Below are 26,458 nucleotides of genomic sequence, written 5' to 3'. Positions count from 1 at the left end.
TAAATGCTGGCAATGTAATGACAAATTAAGTTTACTCCTTTCCCCTTGGAGGTCACAATTTAACAAAGACAAACTTGCAAACATATATATAGTATACGTTAGATATCTATACACATGGTATAGTGACAGGAATAGGAAAAGGTGATGATTAACTCTGCATGGTGGGAATATTTAAGTTGAATATTGAGATATGCAAAAGCCACTTTTTCCTGTTAGTCAAGAAAGATAAAAACACTTCTGACAAAGGAACATGTGAGAAAGGACAGGTATAAAAAGCACATAGTATGGCAAACCCAAAATATGAGTAATATGAAACTGTTGAATGACAAGGTGCCCATGGCAGAAGAATATCTACAAATGAAGCTGGGATAAGTAGGTAGGAGCCAAATTGTGAAAGGTCATTCTAAGGAGTTGGAGCCATAAAACAATAAAAATAACTATCTTGTACAGTGTACTACTTTGTATCAGACACGTACCTAAACTCTTTAGATATGCTACCACTTTTAATCCTCAGAAGATGTCTATCATTATCTATCTACACTTTCTAAAAAAGAAAACTTAGGCTTTGTTGAGAGAAAGACCAAGTAATTTGCCTAAAATCAGAGTTAAATTAGAGTCAAGAGACAGAACTCACTGAAGGATTCTGAGAAGGGATGTAAGTATTCTGAATAAGTGACATGTATTTTAGAAGAAGGTCTATGAAGCAATGTGGATTAAGGGGTGGAAGTAATAGGTTAGTTTTAGGGAAATGAAAGACATAAATATAATCCAAATAAGAGCTACTAATGGGGGTTGTAAAAGGGAAAGGAAAACTAAAAGATTCCACTGGTTTCTAGCTTGAGAAAGCAGGTAGAAAAGAAAGTTTAGGTAGGACAATGAGGCATAAAATGAAAAAGATGAGGTATAAAATGATTAGTATGAGTCTAGGCAATATGGTCACATTTAAAGTTTCAAAACAAAAACAAAAACAAAAACAAAAACAAAAACAAAAGCCAGTGGAATACAGTCCAATAGGGAGTTAACTAGAAAGAGCTCTTTCTAAAACAGAAGTGAGAATTGCCAAGATAAACATATTTAGAAAGCATCAATATAAATACAGTAATTAAAAAATTAGGCCAAATAAAGTAGAAATAAATATCCACAAGTCCATATTGATATAAATGACAAAAGGAAGGAGGGAGGGAGGGAGGGAGGGAGGGAAGGAGGGAGGGAAGGGAGGGAGGGAGGGAGGGAGGGAGGGAGGGAGGGGGAGGAAGGAAGGAAGGAAGGAAGGAAGAAGGAAGGAAGGAAGGAAAAATTTTCCATGCAGAAAAATTCCAATTAATTTATACAGATACTCTATCTTCAAGAAGGAGGAACTCCCCACTCCTTAAGTATGGCCTGAACACACCGACTTCATTCCAAAGAATACATATGGAAAGGAGGGGAAAGAAGAAATGAAGCAGAGAAGCCTGACAAAAACCATCTCAGCCAAATGATTCAAGTCAACATTAGCAATGATTAAGTCACGTTGATAGTATGTACCCTTGATATGACATGATCAAATGACATTTTACATACATGGTATCCTCCCAAAAACCTATAACTTCATTCCAAATGTGAGTAAAACATCAGACCAACCTCAAGTGATTGAAGGGCAATGTATAAAACACCAGACCAGTACTACTCAAAACTGTCAAGGTCATCAAAAGCAAGTTAAGTTTAAAAAATCATCACAGCCAAGAAGAACCTAAGTATACATAACAACTAAATGTAATACGATATCCTGCTTTATGGGAATCTGGAATAGAGAAAAGAAGGTAGATAAAACTATGGAAATCTGAAAAAAGTCATGTACTTTAATTAGTAATTGTGTATAAACATTGGTTCATTAATTTTAACAAATGTACCATACAATATATCGATAATAGGAAAAACTGTGAGTGGGGTATATAAGAACTCTCTGTACTGAGTTCACAATTTTTTATAAATCTAAAATTATTCTAAACAATAAAAGGGTTTTTTTTTTAATTAGGCCAAAAACAACAACAACAACATAGAAAACCATTACTACTCAAGGGATAGGTCGAATAAAGTAAGTTAGTAAAAGAAATTTAAAAGAGATGATCATGAATATACAAAGAAAGAATGATGCCCTAGAAATAATAAGGAAAAACTGTACAAGAATAGAAACAGGCATAATAGAGGTCAAAGAATATAAGGAATGAACAGAAACTACTGGATTTAGGGAGTGAGTGGTTTAAAAGGAAAAGTTCAGTGGAGCTAAAAGATGAAAGGTAAACCACAATGGGTTATGATGCCTACAGAGCCCTGATTTTATAATTCTCTCAGTCACAAATCTCTTCAGAGATTCTTCTAGTTTCAAATCTATTGAAAGTCTCCCCTATTCCTTGAATTCACATCAATTTAGTAGCCAAAATCTCTTACTGAATCATCTTCACAGTGTAAAATAAAGTATTAGGAGATGCATCAGATAGCATACTTTTTATCCAGAAGTAACAGAAATTCCAAAAGCAAACGAGCTTAAACAATAAGGAAATGTATAACGATTGTCAAATATAAGAGGAAGCACACAGATACAGCAGGCTCTAAGCACTACAAGTCAAAGCTTCAGGAACTCTCTGTAAACTCCCCTGGCTGAGTGCCTGTGTGGAGCTTTACCAACAGGCTGGAAACAAAGTGATCAAGATATTTCTGAGATTGTGATCTGCCCATCTTTGAACCTGTCACTAGCAAAGAAAGGGAATTTCCATGTTTCACTTAGACTCTCAATCCTGGATCGAGGAAAGAAGACCCCTTTTTCTGACTCATGTGAAGAAGGGTTAGATGCCTGAAGAAAATAGGTTCAGTTAGAAAGACAGGAAAGAAATAATGCTAAATAGGCTATCAATAAATGCTAAATAGGAAGTTCTTATTTGCATGTTTTCATAGCTTTGGAAAATTTTAAAAATTACTTTAATACAATGAAGAATAGGCTTAAACCAAATGATAACCTCAAAGACAATACTGTTTTTATAGGACAAGAGAAAATGTGGTATGAATTTGTAAGCTTTCATCACTCAAACTTATATCACAAAAATAAAATGTATTAGAGTATTTTAAAACCAGAATGTTATCACATTTTACACTAAATTGTTATTTTATTAGGGATAAGATAGTAAGAGATTCCAAGGGAGTGGAAAGAGCACTGGATGTGGGGTCAGGGCTCTAGGTGCTTAGACCTAATGCTTCCATTAATTTGCAGATTATCTCAGTCACGGAATCTATCTAGATTTCAGTTTCGTCCTCTGTTAAATCAGAAAATTCAGAGAAGGGGTTCTTCAGGTTTTCTTTCTGTTTACTTCCTAATTATAAATAGTATTCACTTAATAACTAAAAAATTTATGTGGACTATTTAACATTGTAATTCTGGGCTAGCCAAATCCTAAAGACACCTTTCATGCCTATAAGCTGAGACACAAAAGCTTCACTTTGAAAAACTTCACTGCAAAACTTCATTTTCATGAAAACCCTCACTGTGGCCAGAAATATAATAGCATGATGTTACAACTTTCTGAAATAACTCAAGAATTTAATTCAATTTCGCTTTAAAACCAAATTCATTATTAAAAGGTTGCAGCATACCTACAGAAGCAAACCCTCACTGCTGGACAGGAGAACGGAAAATGACAAAAACTCAACCACTTTGAAATTCAATTAAAGACAAGATTTCTAACCACTAAGCCTAAATGAGGAAGAAGATGAAAAGCAAAACACAATAAGAAAGCTGGAATTCAAGTCATAAACAGAAAGGGAAATTTCTATATAGAGTATGAAAGAAGGGGTGGAAACACCCCAAAGTAAAACCAGCCTATAGGCCTAGAAGAAATTAAATCTATATATCTCATGAACTTCTCTTAAAGACTATTAATTTACACAAAGTTGATAGAAATAATTTACAAAATCAGGTTGGTGACAGAAACAGGAGAGGAAACCATTACTCTGCCCTTTGGGAATTTCAAATTAATGGATTTTGGCAAACCAGACACAAATCATATGGGATGACTGGATAAAACCTTATGATTTTAGCCAAATGTATTATGACCTGGAGTTGGTTCTTCTCAAGATTATTAATAATGAAAAATACTTACATGGAATACACATGATTGCCAGGAAAAAAAAAATGCTCTTCTTTGAAAGTTTTTAAAACAACAAACTACCCACAGAAACCACATGGGCACAAAATGAAACAAATCTGGTCACTGATTTGTGGAGCATTTAAGCACTCCCCAAGTGAAAAACTCAGCTTTAGGCTCTCTTTTTGGGACGAGCAGAACATCCATGAAAATACCTGACTTGTAGATACCAAGGAAACAATACAGACATACCTCTGCTGGCCTGAGTTTCAAGAAAAAAATTTTCTCCAAGAACCTGATGGTTTTAAGAGACTACTTAACTTGTTTTAAAAAGACATATCTTTTCCTCATGGTAAGAATCTAAAAAAAACCCAGAAACTTGTACCCAATGTTTACAGCAGCACTTTCAACAATAGCCAAATTATGGAAAGAGCCTAAATGTCCATCAACTGATGAAAGAATAAAGAAATTGTGGTTTATACACAATGGAATACTACATGGCAATGAGAAAGAATGAATATGGCCTTTGTAGCAATGTGGATGGAACTGGAGAGTGTTATGCTAAGTGAAATAAGTCACACAGAGAAAGACAGATACCATATTTTCACTCTTATGTGGACCCTGAGAAACTTAACAGAAGACCATGGGGGAGGGGAAGGAAAGGAAAAAAAAAGTTAGAGAAGGGAACCAAACCATAAGAGACTCTTAAAAACTGAGAATAAACTGAGGGTGGATGGGGGGCGGGAGGGAGGGGAAAGTGGGTGATGGGCATTGAGGAGGGCACCTAGTGGGATGAACACTGGGTGTTGTAGAGAAACCAATTTGACAATAAATTTCATATAAAAAAAAAGAAAACAGCAATAAATGCAAGAAAAAATAAAGCCTAAAAACTCTTAAAATTAAATAAAAGAAAATGAACTCTCACTCAAAGTGCTTAACATTATAATATTAATAACCTACTGTAATTATCAATTTAAATACCAAAACTCCCTATGGCCTTTTGTAGCAACGTGGATGGAACTGGAGAGTGTGATGCTAAGTGAAATAAGCCATACAGAGAAAGACAGATACCATATGGTTTCACTCTTATGTGGATCCTGAGAAACTTAACAGGAACCCATGGGGGAGGGGAAGGGAAAAAAAAAAAAAAAAAAGGACGTTAGAGTGGGAGAGAGCCAAAGCATAAGAGACTGTTAAAACTGAGAACAAACTGAGGGTTGATGGGGGGTGGGAGGAGGGAACGGTGGGTGATGGGTATTGAGGAGGGCACCTTTTGGGAAGAGCACTGGGTGTTGTATGGAAACCAATTTGTCAATAAATTTCATATAAAAAAATAAATAAATAAATAAATAAATACCAAAACTCCCTACTATCAGTAGCAGTATCATTAATACATGAGGATTACTCAATTTATCAAATTGTATAATAATACCCTAGTGAAATGGTATACCAAAGAGGTGACTTTCAAAGGAGGAAAGAATAAATATAGAGGGAGAAATCTTGTCCAGGACACAAGCAAAAGAAAAAAGTAGATGAGTAACATAAAGTTGCACTGGAACACGAGAAGGTAAGCTGTGTACATTTAATAGGTAAAGTCTCAGAAAAAGGAGGCCAAATGAAACCAGAGTCAAACACAAGCTAGCACACAACAAAGTCTAGGGTAAAATGCAAAGGCTACATAAACATTTCATTTATGTATATAAATATCATATAGATACCAGATACATTAACTAAAAATAGAAATTTTATCTTGACAGTCAGCATCACAAAAACATCTACCTATTTTAGTATTTATTTTTTTGAGACAGAGAGCATGCGAGCCAGGGAGGGGCAGAGAGGGAGGGAGACGGAGAATCCTAAGTGGACCCTGTGCTGACAGCAGAGAGCCAAGGGTGGAGCTCGAACTCACAAATCAAAACACGAGATCATGACCTGAGCCGAGTCAGATGCTTAATTGACTGAGCCACCGAGGTACCCCAACATCCACCTATTTTAAAAAGTGAATAAAGGGGCGCCTGGGTGGCGCAGTCGGTTGGGCGTCCGACTTCAGCCAGGTCACGGTCTCGCGGTCCGTGAGTTCGAGCCCCGCGTCGGGCTCTGGGCTGATGGCTCAGAGCCTGGAGCTGTTTCGGATTCTGTGTCTCCCTCTCTCGGCCCCTCCCCCGTTCATGCTCCGTCTCTCTCTGTCCCAAAAATAAATAAACGTTGAAAAAAAAAAAAATGAATAAAAAAAACCCTTTTTTTACCATGGCCTGTATCATATTGTCCCTATAAGACATAAAAAAACACAATATAGACCCAACAGCATGCAGAGCTACAAGTTTACATATATCTGCACACATACCCACTATGTTTTCCATTTCCCGACACAATGACATAAAAATTGGGGATTTTTCTCCTCTACTTTGGCTCTATATAAGGTGCTGACTTTTCCCTTGGATAGGCTGGCAAAGCACAGCTTGTCAAAGCTTGCATAACCTTGAAGAACACATATAATTTCCAGAAGAAATAAAGAAAGAATGGAAAAATAGATGAGTTTCCAAAAGAAATAATTTTAAATTGTACATATCTATAGTCCTCATCCTTTAGAGATGATGTTACTGGTGGTATTTGTTACCACATGCATGAATCCTAAAAAGCCAAAGCATTAGAGACCTCCAAGGGCAACTGCAGCTATCTTATAAACTATAGTTTCAATACAGTGAAAAGGAGAATAATGCCAAGGATAGAGAGCACTGGGATTGTCACCTAGTCAGAAAGAATACAGATCTGGAGAAAGATCAGATTAGACTCATTTCAGAAAATGAGCAAGAAAACCCTGCAACTATACTCTATTCTCTATTAGGGAATCTCTAATTAACCAAACAGCATAAAACTTTTAGACTAAAATTCTTCACATTATACCAAAATGAGTGTGTGTTTTCTAAATATTATAATAATCTATTATGGATACAGAAATGAGAAATGTCTGTTTCTCAACGTTTACTAAGAGTGGGAAGTCGTGTCTAAGATACAGGAAACTACCAAAAATATAGTGCATATTCCTAGTGTGTAAATTTTACACAAAGACTTAAGGACAAGAAGACACTCTACTTTTTATAAATACTTTATAAAATATAAAATATAAAAAGATAAAAAGAGTGACCAGAAAAAATAAAACATATTTCCTAACTATCACCAGCAGTTTACGCACAGACATCTTGAGTGCGACCCACTCCTACAGGATCAATTATCTTCTGTACTATAGTTACTTCAAAGGAAAAGTATGACAAAGGTTGAAAAACAGTTTAAACTACAGTATAGAGATACCATTCTACTTCCAATCAAAATGGAGACATGGGGACCAGACTTAACTTTCAACTAACATAACTAGAAAACTGAACAAGATAGATGGAACAGTGGGTTCTGGATATTCGACAACCGGCAGCATAGGATTGTAATACCTGAAAGAAAGCAAAAAAAAGCAAAGCAAGCACTATAATTGCCCTGCTTACAACCTGGAGTCAGTTTACAAACTAGAAGACATAGTGGGGGAACCCAAGCAAAACTGAGCTAAGGAAACAGAGTTAAAAGTTTATAAGGCAAAAAGTTAAGTTTATAAGGCAACTAGAAATTCTAGTTGCATAGAAGTGAGAAAACTACACTGGGTAAGAATCTCAAAAAAGTCTGCTCAAGTCTTGGGATGAGTAAAACCATACACGAGTGACAGAAAACTACAGAAGGCTAGGAGAAGACAAACAAAAGTGAGTAGATGGGACAACAGCTGGAGCTCACACACAGCTGGCAACAGTTTATGTTCCTACTAGTCAGAGTGGATAAACCTTGTAATGCATTGAGATTCAGCTGAATCCTCAGGAGGGCATCTCCTTAGTAGTGGGGTTAAACTTGTCCTACAATATGCTTGTTCTGGACCCACACTAACAAATCTTTAAAATACACCTCAAAATAATCCAACTGATTTCAAATAAATGAGAACTGGAACAATATACACTATTTGAAATAATACAACAAAATTTAGCAATCAACAAGTGAAAATTCAAATTATCATAATCCAATCAAAATCAACAGCCATTCAAAAAAAAAAAAAATCAGAACGAGACTACAGAGAAGATGGCAGAGTAGGAGCATCCTGAGCTCACCTCCACCCACAGACATACTGAGGCTGAAAGTACACATAATGCAACTCATTCTGAAAATGACCTGAAGACTAGCAGAACAGCTCTTGACCACAGGGATATAAAGAAAAAGCCACATCAAGAAGGGCAGGAGGGACTGAGAAGTGGTCAGGAACAAAACCCACTGCAAGAAGATCAGGCCCCACATTGGATATCCCGAGCCCTAGGAAGCTGTACTGGGAAGACAAGTCTCATAATGTCTGGCTTTGAAAATCAGCAGGTATAACTCCAAGAGAACCAAAGAGGTATAGGAAACCAAGATCAGTCTTAGAGGGCCAGAGCACTATATCACTCATCCAAGACCAAGCACAATGGCAGCAGTTTGAAGAGCACCTGGGTTATATAGGTGAAGGAGATGTACCAACTAATTTTAGGGCATGTGCCAGAGGGGCAAGGGTCAACAGGAACTTTCCCCCGGAACAGAAGTACTGGTAGGAGTTATTTTTCTAACCTTCCTTCAGCCTAGGTGGCCTGACACAGACAAGAGCCAGTTCTAACACTCTCCATCTTCCTTGCTAAAACAGCTCACCCCACCCAAGTGTGCCCCTGCAGACCCATCCTACTAACCTTCCCATCCCAGCAGGCACCCCTCCAGAGCAAATGCCAGCTTGCCACATCTCAGAGGCAGGCAGCCTCTAAAGCAACTCCAAGTGGGGGGAGGTTGTAGAAGGCTGGCCATACCTACCAGCACAACTGTAGTAGTCGAGGCCCAGTCAAAAGAGGAAGGCACACACAGCCCACTCAGGAGACACCCCTGGAATGCCTGTTTCTGGTGATCAAGGGAAACTGCTTTACTGGGACCCATAGAAAGTTTTCTACATAAGGTCACTATTTTCCAGAGCAGTATATAACTGACCAATATACACAGAAACAATCAGACAAAATGAGGATCAGAGGAATAAATTCCAAACCAAAAAGGACAAAACCTCATAAAAATAATGAAACAAAATGGAGGTAAGAAATCTACCTGACAAAGAGTTCAAAGTAATGGTCATAAAGATGCTAACTGGACTAGAGAGGAGAGTGTATGAACTCAGTGAGACTTTCAACAAAGAGAATAAAAACGTAAAAAAAAAGTACCAATCAGAGCTGAAGAATGTAATAATTGAAATGAAAACTACACTAGAGGGAGTCAATACAAGACAGGGGATACAGAAGAACAGATCAACAATCTGGAAGACAGGTTAATGGAAACCACCCAACTCAACAACAAAAAGAAAAAATAATTTTAAAAAATGGATATAGGTTAAGGGACTTCTGGAACAACATCAAGTGTTCCAACATTTGCATCATAGGAAATGAGACAAAAGGAGAAGAGAGAAAGGGACAGGAAACTTAATTGAAGAAATAATAGCTGAAAACTTCCCTAATCTGCAAAAGGAAATAAACCAGGAACCATAGAGAGCCCCAGACAAGACAGACTCCAAAGAGATCCACACCAAGACACACAATAATAACGTCCAAGATTAAAAATAAAGAGGGAATCTTAAAAGCAGCAAGAAAAGAGCAAATACTTCAGCACAAGGTAAATCCAACAAGGCTATCAGCTGATTTTTCAGTACAAACTTTGCAGGCCAGAAAAGAGTGGCACGATGTATTCGAAGTGCTGAAAAGAAAAAACCTACAACCAACAATACTCGACCTGGAAAGGTTATCATTAAGAACTGAAGGAGAGATAGAGTTTCCCCCCCCAAAATTAAAGTAGTTCATGACTATTAAACTGGCCTTATAAGAAGTGTTAAAGAGACTTCTTTATGTGAAAAAAATCATACTAGAAAAAAGAAAATTATGAAGAAAAAAATATCACTGATAATATAAACATATCATAATGGTAATAGATCATTTATAAAGCTAGTATGAAGTTAAAAGACAGTAGTAAAATCAATTACATCTTCAAAAATTAGTTAAGGGATATACAAAATAAGAAGATGTGGGGAAAAAAAGACATCGTATATGTATAACGTAGAGGGAAGGAGTAAAAACGAAGTGCTTTTAGAGTATGTCTGAACTTAAGCAACCATCAACTTAATATAAACTGCTGTATAGCTAGAATGTTATATATGAACCCCCTGGTAGTCACAAACCAAAACCTATAATAGATACAGAAAAAATAGGGGCAGCTGGGTGGGTCAGTTGGCTAAGCATCCAACTCTTGGTTTCAGCTCAGGTCATGATCTCATGGTTCTTGAGACTGAGCTCCATGCTGGGCTCTGGACTGACATGGGGCCTGCTTAGAATTCTCTCTCTACCTCCCTCTCAGCCCCTCCCCTGCTCACTCTCTCTCTTTCTTAAAATAAATAAAATAAGCTTTAAAAAAAAAAGATATACAAAAATAAAGGGAAAGGGCTCCAGGCATAACACTAAAAAAGTTATCAAATCACAAGGTAAAAGAGCAAGAGAAGAAGAAATGAATAGAATGGAACTATAAAAACAACCAGAAAGCAATTAACAGATGCCAATACATACATATGTATCAACAATTACTTTAAATGTAAATGATTCAAATGGTCCAATCAACACACATTAGAGTGACCTAATGGATAAAAAAATCAACACCCATCTATATGATGCCTACAAAAGACTCACTTCAGACCTGAAGATACATATGGATGAAAAATACATTCCATGCAAATGGAACAAAACAAACAAACAAAAAAGCTGGAGTAGCAACAGTTGTATCAAACAAAATAGACTTTAAAACAAAAACTGTAATAAGAGACAAAGAAAGTCATTACATAATAAAAAAGGGATCAATCCAACAAGATAAAACAACTGAAAATATCTATGTATCCAACATAGAAGCACCAAAATATAAAAAGCAAACATTAACAAACATAAAGGGGAAAACTGGCCTTAATATACATCAATGAACACATCCAAACAGAAAAACGAAAAAGAAACAGTGGTTTTGAAAGACACAATAGGCGAAATGGACTAAACAGATATGCAGAGCATTCCCATCCAAAAACAATACACATTCTTTTCAAGTGCACATGGAACATTCTCCAGGATAGATCACATGTCAGGCCACAAAACAAGTCTCAATAAATTTAAGAAGACTGAAACCTTATCAAGCATCTCTTCAAACCACAAGACTATGAAAGCAGAAATCAATTATAATAAATTACAATTACAAGAAAAACACAAATACATGGAGGCTAAACAATATAACACTAAACAACCAATGGGTCAATAAAGAAATGAATGATGAAATCAAAAAATACCTTGAGACCAATGAAATGGTTCAAAACTCTTTGAGACACAGCAAAAGCAGTTCTAAGAGGGAAATTTATAGCCATAAAGGTATACCTCAAGAAACGAAAAAATTGCAAATAAGTAATCTAAACTTACACTCACAGGAACAAGAAAAACAAAGCCCACAGTAGAAGGAAAGAAATAATAAAGATCAGAGTGGAAATGAAACAGAGACCAAAATATAGAAAAGACCAACAAACTAAGAGCCAGTTCTATGAAAAGTGAAATAAAACTGATATCACCTTTAGACTCATGGGGGGGGGGGGGAAGGGGAGAGAAGGGACTGAAATAAAATCAGAAATGAAAGTGAAAGAACTGACACCACAGAAACACAAAGGACTGCAAGAGAATACTACAAAAAATCATATGGCAACAATTGGACAACCTAGAAGAAATGGATAAACTCCTAAAAACATACAGTCTTCCAGGATTGAATCAAGAGCAAAGAATATATGGGTGCCTGGGTGGCTCAGTCAGTTAAGCATCTGACTTTGGCTCAGGTCATGATCTTGTGGTCCATGAGTTCAAGACCCGTGTCAGGCTCTGTATGACAGCTCAGAGCCTGGAGCATGCTTTGGATTCTGTGTTTCCCTCTCTCTCTGCCCCTTCCCCGCTCACACCTCTCTCTCTCCCTCTCCTCTCTCTCTCTATCAGAAGTAAATAAACATTAATAATAATAATAATAATAATAATAATAAATTTTAAAACAGAAAGAATATATGAACAGACGGATTGGCTACTAATAATGAAACTGAATCAGTAATCAAAAAACCACGAAAAAACAAAAGCTTAGGACCAGTTAGCTTCACAGGTGAATTCCACCAAACATTTAAAGAATTAATACCTATCCTTCTTAAGCTATTCCAAAAACAGAAGAGGAAGGAATACTTGCAAATTCATTCTATGAGGTCAGCATTAGCCTGATATGAAAACCAGACAAGAACACTACAGAATAAGAATAAATAAAATTATCGACCAACATCCCCCATTAATGTAGATGTAAACATATTCAACAAAATATCTACAAAAAAATTCAAAATATATTGAAAGGATCATTCACCAAGTAGGATTTATGTCAAGGATGAGATAGATTGGTAACAGCAAATCAATGTGATACATCATATCAATAAAATGATTGGTAAAAAAAAAAACATATAATCATCTCAGTAGATGCTGAAAAAGCATTTGGAAAAATTCAAAATATGTTCATGGTAAAAACTCTCAACAAAGTGGGTTTAGAGGGAATATACCTTAACATAATAAAGGCCATATGACAAACCCACACCTGACATCGTACCCAGTGGTGAAAAGCTGAAGGCTTTTCCTCTAACATCAGGAATAAAATAAGGATGTCCACTCTCACCACTTTTACTCAATATAATATGGATAGTCGTAGCTGCAGTAGACAAAATAATAAATAAATAGGCAAAATAAATAGATAAATGGCATCCAAATTGGTGAATGTATACAACTGTCACTATTTGCAGATGACATTATACTATATGTAGAAAACCCTAAAGACTCAAAAAAAAAAAAAAACTATTAGAACTAATAAATTGAGTTTGGTAAAACTGCAGGAGTACAAAGTCAATATACAGAGATCTACTGTATTTTTAAACACTAGTAACAAACTAGCAGAAAGAGAAATTAAGAAAACAATCCCATTTACAACTGCATCAAAGAAATTTGAAAACAATACAAATAAATGAAAAGATATACCATGCTCATGGATTGAAAGAATTAATATTGTAAAAGTTTCCACACTACCAAAGCAAGCTATAGACTCAATGTAATTGCTATCAAAATATCAATAGTATTCTCCACAGAACTGGAAGAAAAGAATCCTAAAATTAGTATGGACCCACAAAAAGCCCCAAACAGCCAACGCAATCTTGAGAAAGAAGAACAAAGCTGGAAGTATCATAACCCAGATTTCAAAACTATACTAACAAAGCTATAGTAAACAAAACAGTATGGTACTGACACAAAAACAGATACATGGATCAATGGAACAGGATAGAGAGCCCAGAAATAAATCTATGTTAACATGGTCAATTAATCTATGACAAAGGAGACAAAAATAGATAATGGGGAAAGACCTTCACTTCAGTAAATAATGCTTGAAAACAGGACAGCTATGTACAAACAAACTGAACCACTTTCTTATACCATATGCAAAAATAAACTCAAAATAGATTAAAGACCTAAATAGAAGTCCTGAAGCCATAAAACTTAAAAAACAAACAACAACAAAAACAAAAACATATAATGTATATTCTTGGACATTACCTTTAGCATTATTTTTCAGGACCTGTCTCCTCAGGCAAGGGAAACAAAAGCAAAAATAAATAATTGGGGCTATATCAATTGAAAAACTCACACAGTGAAGGATACCATCAACAAAATGAAAGGCAACCTACTGAATGGGAGAATATACTTTCAAATGATATATCCAATAAGGAGTTAATATCCAAAAAATATAAAGAACTCAAACAACTCAACAAAAAAACCAAAAACCAAAAACCAAAACAAAACAAAACAAAAAACATAATGTGATTAAAAAATGGGCAGAGGACCTGAACAGACATTTTCCCAAAGACATACAGATGGCCAAAACACACATGATAAGATGCTCAACATTATTAATCATCAGGAAAATGAAAATCAATCAAACTCATAATGAAATATCACCTCACATCTCCCAGAATGATCAGTATGAAAAACAAATAATAAATGTCGACAAGGACATGAACTAAGGGGAACCCTCATGCACTCGTGGTGGGAATGTAAACTGGTGCAACCACTATGGAAAACAGTATGGAGGTTCCTCAAAAAAGAAAAAGACAAAGAAATACCATACAATCCAGTAATTCCACTGTTGGGTATTTACCTAAAGAAAATGAAAACACTAATTCAAATATATAAATAAACTCCTATGTTTACTGCAGCACTATTTACAGTAGCCAAGATATGGAAGAAACTTGGGTATCCACTGATTGATGAATACATACAGATGTGATACATGTGCATAACGGAGTATTACTCAGCTATGTAAAAGAATGAACTCTTGCCATCTGCTACAAAATCAATGAACCAAGGATTTATGCTATGTGAAATAAGACAGAGAAAGACAAATACCATACCATTTCATTTACTGGTGGAGTCTAAGAAAACAAAACAAATGAACAAACAAAAAACAGAAACATACTCATAAATACAGAGAACTGGTGATTGTCAGAAAGGAGGAGGAGAAGGGATGGGCAATATAGGTGAAGGGGACTAAAAGGCACAAACTTGCAGTTATAAATTACATGAGTCAGGGATGAAAAGTACAGCATAAGGAAGATAATACTGTAATAACTTTGTATGGTGACACATGGTAACTACACTTCATCATGGTGAGTTTTTCATAATATATATAATTGTGGAATAAATATGTTGTATACCTGAAACTAAAACAATATTGTATGTCAACTATACTTCAATTAAAAATAAAAAGAAATTTAAAAAGAAAAGATAAAACCAAGACAAAAAATCAAGAAAATATCTCTATAACCAGGGGGAAAAGCACTTAGTGGCAACACAGAAATGAAAGAGATGATGGAATTAGTAGACCAGGCCATAAAAACAGCTATTACAAATATGTTTCGTATGCGTAAGAAAGAAGAAAAAATGATCATGATGATGACAGACATATAAGATATGAAAAAGACTCAAATGGAACTTCCAGAGAATTTTTTTAATAAAAAATACACAGGACAGGATTACTAGCAAATGAAACACTGAGCAAAAGAAGGTATGAAGTTTAAAAAATGCAATACTAATTACTTAAAATGAATACAGAGAAATAATTAAAAAAAAAAAAAAAGAGTGGGATAATATCAAGTAGTCTAAAACATGTGTAACTGGAAAGCCAGAAAGAAAGGAAGGTTATAGAACAAAATATTTGAAGAAATATAGTTGAATTTTTTCTAAATTTCATGAAAACTATAAACTAGAAAACCAGAGATTTAAACACCCAAGCAGACTAAACATAAAGAAATTGCACTAAAGCACATCATACTCTATCACAGAAAACCAATAAAAGAGAAAATTTTAATTTAAGCAGGAAAAAGGACACATTATATTAAAAAAAAGAACCAAAATAAGAATATAAGTATACTTTTTATTCAAAACCATACAAGCCAGAAAACAATGGAAAGGTATCTTTAAAGTATAAGGGAAAATAATATAATAGCATATAAGTCTTTGTCCAGAGAAACTATCTTTAAAACTTAAAAGGGAAATAAAAATATTTTTCCAGACAAACAGAAGCTGAGAGAATTCTCTGCCACAAACCTGCACTGAAAGAAATGCTAAAGACAGTTCTTCAGGAAGAAGAAAAATTAAACCAGATTGGAATTTGAATTGGTGCAAATGGAATTAGGGGTGCAAAAAATAGTAACTATGTGGATAAATTAAAAATTTTAAAGATAACTGACTACATAAAGCAAAAACAACAATAATGCCTTGTTGGTTTTAAAGAATATGTAGAAGTAAACAAATTATATCAACACCATAAATGATGAGAGAGGATATGGAGGAATGCTGCTGTAAAATACTTACCCATATTTGAAATAGAGTATTATTTGAAAGTAGACGAAAGATATATACTGCAAACCCTAAAACAATGAATTAATTAGCCAAAATACACGTAGAAACCCCAAAATGGGCATAACATTAGAAACAAAAACAAAAAACAACCTCAAACCCAACATAAGTTAGGAAAAGAAGAAAAAGCAGGGAAAAGGGAAAATAATTAGCAAAATGATATATTTAAACTCAACTGTATTGTTAATCACATTAAATACAGATGGTCTAAACAACTTAAAAAGCAGAAATTGTCACACTGAATAAAAAGCAAACCTGACTATATGCCCCAAGAAATTCACTTTAGCTAGGGAAAAAAATAAATGAAAAAGATAAATTTAGACTTCAGATCAAAGATTACTGGGGATAAAGAGGTTTCATAATGAAAGTAAACTCATCAAGCAGACATAACAACCGTAAACGTGTATGCATCTAATAATCTTCATTATAAATGAAGCAAGGAGTGACAGAACTGAAATGAAAAATATGTAAATCAATAACCATAGCTAGAGATATCAACAGTCCTCTTGAAGTAACGATAAAATAAGAAAGAAAATCAGTAAGTGGATACAAGACTTGAACAATATTATCAAACAATTTAATCTAATTAACATTTCTGGAAAACTTCTACCATTCAGATGCAGAATAGACATTATTTACAAGTGCACATATAACATTTAAAAATAGATGCTATTCTGAGCCACAAAGTCTCAATGCATTTTAAAAAACTGAAATCACACAAAATATCTTCTCTAAGCACAGAAATAATACATTAAAAAATCAATGACAGAAATCTAGAAATTCCCCCCCATTATCAACATATTTCTAAATAACCCATTATGAATCAATCATAAGAGAAATTTTGAGTGCAACTGAAAATATAACATATCAAAATCTGTGAGGTGCAGCTAGAAAAACGCTTTGAGGAAAACTTATAAACATTATATGCTTATATTTAGAAAAGAAGAAAGGACTCAAGTAATCGAAGATTTCTCCTTAAGCAACCTAAAAATGTAAAGCATATTAAATTCGAAGCAAGCAAAAGGAAGAAAATAACAAAGAACAGAAATCAATAAAACACAAAATACAAAGCAGACAAAATTAAAGAAAACATAAGAGGATTTTTCCCAAATATCAATGAAATTAATAAACATGTACCCAGAATGAAAACAAAAAAGAGAAATGACACAAATTACCAATGTCAAAAATGAAAGAATTTCATTATCAATACATTTCTAGAAATCACACAGAATTTAAAAGAATAAGAGATTATAAAAAACTTCTTGCAAATGTTTTCAAATATTTACATGAAATGAGCAAATTCCTTGAAAGATAACAAACTTCCAAAAGTCACTCTAGAAAAACAAACTGACTAGCCCTGGATGTATTAAAGTTGATTTCACAGTTAAAAACCTTCCACAAAGAAAACTTTAGGCACAAAAGGCTTTACTGAAGAATTGTATGAAATATAAGAAAAAAACAAATTTTTCACAAACTTTCAGAAAATAGAATAGTGAACTGACACGTGGTATTAACCTGATAACAAAACCAGAAAAAGACATTAAGGCAAAATAAAATACAAAATAATACCCCATTATCAACACCTACGCAAAAAACTTTAAAAAAGTTTTAACAAATCAAATCCAGTAATATATAAGGAAGATAATATATCATGAAAAGTAAAGTTTATCCCAGGAATGCAAGCTTAACTGAATATATTTTAAAAAATCAATATAAATCACCCTAGGAAAAAAACATATAATCACCTCAATAAATGCGGGGAAAAAATGTCGACAAAACTTAAAACCCATTCATGATAAAAAAAAAAAAAATCTTAGTGAATACAGAAGAAAATGTCTTCAACCTGATACAGACTATCTACAAAATCATCATCATCATCATCTCACAGCTAACATCATATTTAATGGTGAAAGAGTGAATGCCTCACCCACCCTAAGATCCTTGAGAAGTCAAAGATGCATGCTCTACATGCTCTCACCAGAGGTCCTAGTTAGTGTAATAAGATAAGAAATAGAAATAAAAGGCATGCAGAGTAGAAAAGAAGTAATATTATCTTTATTCACAGGCAACACTATTGTCTACGTAGAAAATCCTAAGGAATCTGCTAAAAAGTTACATGAAGAATACAAGATCGATAATAAAATCAATTGCACTTTATTATACTAGAAGCTAATAACTGAAAATTAAAATAAACAATACCAATTATAATAAAAGTTCTGGAGATGGATAGTGATGATGGCTGCACAACAATGTGAATGTACTGAACGCCACTGAACTGTACATTTAAAAATGATTAGAATGATAAATTTTGCTATGTACATTTGACAAGTTTAAAATTTTGAAACTATATGTAATGTTAAGAATATAAAAAGGCAAACCCAGATTAGGAGAAAATATTTTAAAAATATATGATGAAGATCTTGTGTCTAGAATATAAGAACTCCTAGAACTAAATAACAAGAGGAACTCAATTCTTTAAAATGGCAAGAGATATTTTAAAAGTTTCATAAAAGGTATGAGAATGACAATTAAAACACATGAAAAAAAGTCCTCATCATTAGTCATTAGAAAAATGCAAACTAATACCAAAATGCAAGTAAAAATCTACCAAAATAGGCAAACACCTACTAAAAGATGCAGGAACACGTCTACTACAATGACTAAAATTAAAAAGCCCAAAATATCAGCTTTGGCAAAGATACTGTAGGCACTTGGAATTTCCACATGATGCCGCTGAGAATGAAAAATGGTACAGCCACTTTGGAAAACAGCTTGACAGTAGTATATAAAATTAAACATACAACTTGCCATATAACCCAGGAATCCCACCCCTAGCTAAGCTATTTACTTCTGGAGAAATGAAGATATATATCCACATAAAAACCTGTCAGAGAATGCTTACAGTAGTTTTATTCATAATAGTAAAAAAATTTTAAAACAGAAACAACTCAAATGTCCCTCAGCTGGTAAATGGATAAAGGAACTGTAGTATATCCATTCAATGGAATACTACTCAGCAATAAAACTACTTATATACACGACAGCATGGGTGAACCTTCATTACAGCAAGTGAAAGAAAAACACACAAAATGACATCTACAATGTTTCTTTCAGGTGAAATTGGTCGAAATTCTAAAAAAAGGCAAAATTTCAATGACAAAAAGCAAATCAGATTGTCAGGAACCAGGAATGATAGGATGGGAATCAATTGTGAATAGCCATAAGAAAATATTTCAAAGTGATGGAAATGTTCTATATCATGAATGTAGTAGTGGTTTCTTATATGTAAATATTTGTCAAACGTCATCAAAGTATTACTGATTATTTTGATTTAATATTTTAATAGTACCAGATTATTGATTTTAGTTGTATAAATGTTACACCTCAATAAAATGGATGATTTCTTAATCAAAGCATACATAAATAAATAGTGTAAAGGAACTCTGAGTTTTCATCACAGCCTCAACACTTGTCACTAGTGCTAAGTCCCTTCCTCTAGCACAAAGAGCAAAGTACACAAAGAGCACAAAGTACAAAGAGCACATTAGGCAGGTAGTCCAGCTAATGAGTATTTCTTGAAAGTGAGGCCAAATAGACACATGAAAAGATGCTCAACACCACTCATCATCAGGAAAATACAAATCAAAACCACACTGAGATACCACCTTCCACCAGTCAGAGTGCCTAAAATTAACAAACTCAGGAAATAACAAATGCTGGCGAGAATATGGAGAAACAGGAACCCTCCTGCACTGTTAGTGGAAATGCAAACTGGTGCAGCCGCTCTGGAAACCAGTGTGGAGGTTCCTCAAAAAATTAAAAGTAGAACTACCTTACGACCCAGCCATAGCACTACTAGGAATTTATCCAAAGGATATAGGAGTGCTGATTCATAGGAGCACGTGTACCCCAATGTTTATAGCAGCGCTTTCAACAATAGTCAAATTATGGAAAGAGCCTAAATGTCCATCTGATGAATGGATAAAGATGTGGTTTACATACACAATGGAATACTACTTGGCAATGAGAAAGAATGAAATCTGCCATTTGCAGCAATGTGGATGGAACTGGAGGGTATTATGCTAAGTGAAATAAGTCAGTCAGAGAAAGACAGGTATCATATGTTTTCACTCATATGTGGAACTTGAGAAATTTAACAGAAGATCATGAAGGAGGGGGAGGGGAAAAATAGTTACAAACAGAGAGGGAGGGAAGCAAACCGTAAGAGACTCTTAAATACAGAGAACAAACTGAGGGTTGATGCAGGGGAAGGGGAAATGGGTGATGGGCATTGAGGAGGGTACTTATTGGGATGAGCACTGGGTGTTGTATGCAAGCAATGAATCAGGGGAATCTACCCCCAAAACCAAGAGCGCACTGTATACACTATATACTAAACAACTTGACAAAATTATATTAAAATAAAAGAAAAAAAAAAGTGAGGCCAGACGAAAAATTATCTTAGGTAGAACTACAACTGCTACGAAAACCAAACTAGGGAGGGATTGAAAACTAGAGAAAAAAGGTGTACAGTATTTAAACTGCCTCAGAGTGCTTAATGTAGGTAAGCTTAAAATTGGTTGTCCAAAAGATCAAACACAGGACAGAGGAAGTGAGAAAGGATCACGGAGTCATCCAACTGGAAAACTAAGGAAAATTAACAGGGATGGGTGGAATAGACGTAATAAAAAAAAAAAAAAAAAAAGATAACCTTAGATCAAAGTGAAATACAGGACATCACTACATCAGGCTTTTTAAAGCTCTGTACAGTAAGCTAGGCTGCCTGAGACTGGGGAAGTTATCAGGCATACCCAAATTATGATCATCTTTCTACTTAGTAAAAGTTTCTGTCTTACTTTTTAAGTTTCTATCATACTACCACCCTTTGTCACACATACACACAAAACTTATTTTTTCAAATTGTTACATAACAGAATGATTACATACTATTATCATACCATTATGGTGTTGGTACTCTGACTGTAAGATCCTATAGCTCCTTAAATCTGGCTCAAATTTGCATTTCCAGTCTCATCTGTCTCTTCCAGCCATTCTGAAAAGTTTGCCCTTTTTTGTTGTTCAGTAATAAATACTTACTATTTTTGATTGACTTACTGACTTCAACTTTTCAATATATAGGAAAAAATGTGAAGCACATCTCCAAGTATGAATAGATTAGGTAGTCAGTTAAAAATTACTATTTCAGAAAATTTCCTAAAACTTTCCCAAGAGCTACATACAACTTAAATATGCACAACCAAACTTGATTTGTGTGCAAACCAGTACTACACTAGGGTATTTCAAAGACACAACAGAGTGGAGGATTTCAATATTCCCATGCAACTTAATATGAAATATATATACAGGTATATATGTATATCTTTAAATATACACATATTCAATTACGTGGCCTATTCTGTCATATCATCTCTACTGTCCGTACCACAATATTATCATCTAGCTCATTTTACATATTCCCTGGTAACACATTAAGAGCTTATTTAATCTTCTTACCATAATTTTCTTACCACAAGAGAAAGACACATGTGCTATGGTAAAAGGAAAGCAGTGGTAGTGATACAAACAAAAGTGCAATTCTCCTAAGCATTGGTTCCTCCACCATCATTATAACTGATTCTCTGACGTCTTGGATAGTAACAGAGGATTTCAACTACCTCCATTTTGACCTCAGTCTGAAATTTCCAACTCATTAAATTCTTTCCAGCTAATCTCTTAACTCAGGCAAAAGACCCTGTAGGCAAAGCACTCCCTGATGGGAACTGAAACTACTCCCTCAAGCAAAAGGGATGCCCATACACCAGCAATACCCAATGTGATGATTCCAAGACCATGATCAACTTGACATTTACTGCCCACTTGCATGTACCCACTGACTTTGTCCCACATTTTGCTTATATAAACCTGGAACTATTTTCAGCATTTTGGAGACAGTCTCTGAGACATTAATCTGCTGTCTTTCTGGTGTTGGCCTCACTCAAATAAATTCCTTTCTTGTTTCACCACCATTTTGTCAGTAGCAAGTGGCTGACCCTGTTCTGTTTAGGATCCCCAGAACCAGGGGTCTTTGCACCACTGTACCCGGTTACAACAGTAGTTTCATGATACTCAGAAAAAGCTAAAAACAAAGAAACTCTTAAATAAAAGTAACAGCTATTTACATATCTCATAATGATTTTCTCTCTCAACACACACACACACACACACACACACACACACACACACACGTGAAGTCATCAATAACACTCAGTTTGGGTTTCATAGATGAAGAACAATTAGAACAGCACTACTCTGACCAATTGTCCACTAGTTAAGAATGGCTAGAACAAACAACTACTAAAGAAAGCTATAGTTCCTAACACAAAATACATGCTTCAACTTCTTCACATATATAAACCCAATTAATGGTGCTTTATTCAATTATTATGGTTGCCTTCTCCCAGAGAGTTGACAAAGTCTACAACTCATTACACATAATTTCCATAAAGATGGCACACCTTTCTTGATTAGAATAACTGAGTTCTGTAATATTTTTGAAGTACAATATATATATTTTCTTTTAATTCCTGAAACCATGTTAAGGTAACTGAATTGCAGGAAGAACACAGATTTGCCCTGCTTAGAAAATCACTATGTGTTTTCTAAGCCTGAGAACCAACAGAGAAAGAACTCTACTAAGAGTTGATTTAAAAAAGAAAAAAAAGTTTTGAATTATTTGCATGATTCCAGACCTAACATTGCTACACAATCACAATGGAAAGAATGTGTGGTAATAACCAGCTTTAAATGCTGAAAGCATCAAACAATCATTCTTTTTCCCTAAAACTGTTTTATGAAAGGGGAAATCCTATAGTCTTCATGATTACTCCTTCAAATTACTTTACTTTAAAAAAACAAAAACAAACTGAGTACTGAGTACCACTGTTCATGGGTTTCTCCTCTCCTTTTAATTTAAGCAGTATCTTTATTTGCATTAGGATTACATTTTACTACTCACTAATATTCCACAATATTTAATTAACACCTTAGCTTTCAGCAGGGAGACAGGGGCCCTAATGACTATTTCAATAATATAAAATGAGGATTGCGATAAAAATAAAAGCTTAAGAGAAAAGGGAAAGACGGTGGTGGAGTGGAGGACCGTAGGCTCAACTCATCCACGAATACAACTAGATAACTATAAAATCATCCTAAATATCCCAGAAATAAACTGAAGATAGGCAGAACAAACTCCACAACTAAAGGTAGAGGAGAGACCACACTGAAGAAAGCAGAATGCAGAGAAGCAGGTTTGGGAGAAAAAACGGACCCTGGTCTGCTGCAGTGGGGAGGAAGCCATGGTTATGGAGAAGGGCAGACTAACACATAGGGGAGGGCACAGGGAAAACAAATCCCCATACTATTAGCTTTCAAGAGTGAGAGGGGCTGAATTTCATGAGTTCTTACAACCAGTGGGGCTAGAATTTTAAAAGTCAGTGTGTCTGGCTCAGGGAGAGCCCAGAGGGCACTGGAGCTGCTCTTGGAGACAAGGCAGGCAAATAGCCCACAAACATACAGCATGGACGATCTCATTTCACAAGCAGACCAGAGCACACCTAGTTAACCATGTACCATATGCAGCCCAGGGACCAAACACTGCCCACAATAAGCAAAGAGAGCCTCTACAGGCAACTGCCCTGAAGGATAAAGTGGTCAGAACACAACAGCAGAGTGCATGCAGCACACACTGGAGATACTCCCAGAGGCACCAGGCCATGGGGTCAAGGGACTCTACACTGCAGGGCTCTATAAAACCTCTTCTTCATAAAGCCATTACCCTTAAGAACAGGAGACATGGCTGACATTCCTAAAACACAGGAACAGGCACAGAGACTTAGACAAAATGAGTAGACAGAGGAATTTGTCCCAAATGAAAGAATAGAACAAGGCCAACGCCAGAGATCTAAGCAAAACAAATGTAAGAAACATGCCTGATGGAGAATTTAAAGCAATGATCATAAGTATATGAACTAGACTTGATAAAAGACCAGAGGACATCAGTGAGACCATTAACACAGAAATCTGGAATAACACAGCAGAGATAAAGGGCTCAATAAACAAAACAAGAGAAAACACTGATGAAAGGAACAGAAGTATGGAAGTAGCAGAGGAATGAATTAAAATTAATGACTTAGAAGACAGAATAACAGAAAGTGATCAAGCTGAACAAACAAGAGAAAAAAGAATTATGGAAAATGAGAACAGACTTAGAAAACTTAGCGACTCTATCAAAGGTAATAGTATTTCTATTACAGCAGTCCCAGAAAAAAGAGAGAGAAGAGGGGGCAGAAAATTTATTTGAAGAAATAATAGCTGAAAACTTCCCTAATCTGGGGAAGGAATCAGATATCCAGATCCACAAGGCACAGAAAACCTCCCCCTCATAAAAACAATAAAGCAGATCCACAACAAGACATATTGCAATTAAAATGACAAAATACAGTGATAAAGAGAAAATATTAAAAGCAACTAGACAAAAGAAGACAGTTACATGCAAGGGAAGCCCCCATAAGGCTATCAGCAGATTTTTCAGCAGAAATTTTCCAAGCCAGAAAGCAGTGGCATGATACATTTAGAATAGAAGGAGAAATAAAGAGTTTCCCAAACAAAAATTAAAGGAGTTCATGGCCTCTAAACAAGCCCTGCAAGAAACATTAAAGGGTATTCTTTAAATGAAAAGGGAAGGTCAAAAATGATAGTGTGAAGGCAGAACACACAAAAGCAGTAAAAATGAATATTTCTATTAAAAAATTGTCAAGGAACTCACAAAATTAAAGGATGTAAAACATGACCCAAAAGAAACCATGAAAAAGAGGAAAGCAAGAAAGGATCATAGAAATCTTCAGAAAACAACACAAAACAAATAATAAAATGGCAATAAATACATATCCATCAATAATGAGTCTGAATGTAAATGAACTAAATGCTCCATTCAAAGACATAGGGTGACAGAATGAATAAAAAATAACAAGACCCATCTATATGCTGCCTACAAAAGATTCATTTTAGACCTAAAACACCTGCAGATTGAAAGTGAGGGGATGGAGTATGATGTATCATGCAAATGGATGCCAAAAGAAAGACAGGGTGGCAATACGTAAATCAGACAAAATAGACATTAAAACAATGATTGTAAAGACACAAAGAAGGACACTATATAAAAAGGGGACAGTCCAATAAGAAGATATAACAATTGTAAATATCTATGCATTGAACATGGGAGCACCCAAACATATAAAACAGTTAATAACAAACATAAAGGAACTAATCAATAATAATACAATAACAGTAGGGAGCTTCTACACCACACTTAAATCAACGGACAGATCATCTAAACAGAAAATCAACAAGGAAACAATGGCTTTGAATGACACACTGGATCAGATGGATTTTAACAGATATATCAGAACATTCTATCCTAAAACAGCAGAATACACATTCTTTTCAAATGCACATGGAACATTTTCCAGAATAGATCACATATTGGGCCACAAAACAAGCCTCAACAATTTCGAAAAGATCGAAGTCATACCATGCATCTTTTCTGACCACAACATTATGAAACCAGAAGTCAACCAAAAGAAAAAATCTGGAAAGACCACTAATACATGTAAGTTAAAGAACATGCTACTAAACATTGAATGGGTTAACCCAGAAACAAAAGAAGAAATAAAAGTACTTAGAAACAAATGAAACACAGTGGTCCAAAACCTTTGAAATGCAGCAAAAGCAGTTCTAAGAGGGAAGTATATAACAAGACAGCTTATCTCAAGAAGCAAGAAAAATCTCAAATACACAACCTAACCTTAAACCTAAAGGAGCTAGAAAATGAAAAGCAAACAAAGCCTGCTTCCAGCAGGAGGAGGAAACAATAAAGATTAGAAGAAATAAATGATATAGAAACTAAAAAACAAAAAGAACAGACCAGTGGAATCAACAGCTGGTTTTTTGAAAACAAAAATCAATAAAATTGATAAAGCTCTATCCAGACTTAGCAGGAAAAAAGAGAAAGCACCCTATAAAATAAAATCACAAATGAGAGAGGAGAAATAACAACCAACTCCACAGAATTATGCACAATTATAAGAGAACAGTATGAAAAACTATATACCAACAAACTGGACAATCTAGGAAGAATGGATAAATTTCTAGAAACAGATAACCTATCAAAACTGGAACAGGAAGAAATAGAAAACTTGAACAGGA

General features: G+C 34.9%; 1 protein-coding gene across 5 annotated transcripts in view; it reads right to left on the bottom strand.

Moving 5' to 3' along the window:
- CCDC91 (coiled-coil domain containing 91) overlaps positions 1-26,458 on the bottom strand; it is a 355,118-nt gene that overhangs the window by 304,806 nt on the left and 23,854 nt on the right. The gene's annotated exons all lie outside the window — the stretch shown is intronic.

Source organism: Lynx canadensis, chromosome B4 (genome assembly GCF_007474595.2).
Source record: "Lynx canadensis isolate LIC74 chromosome B4, mLynCan4.pri.v2, whole genome shotgun sequence".
In the NCBI taxonomy this organism is placed as follows: Eukaryota; Metazoa; Chordata; class Mammalia; order Carnivora; family Felidae; genus Lynx; species Lynx canadensis.
This window is presented reverse-complemented; position numbering and strand designations above follow the sequence as displayed.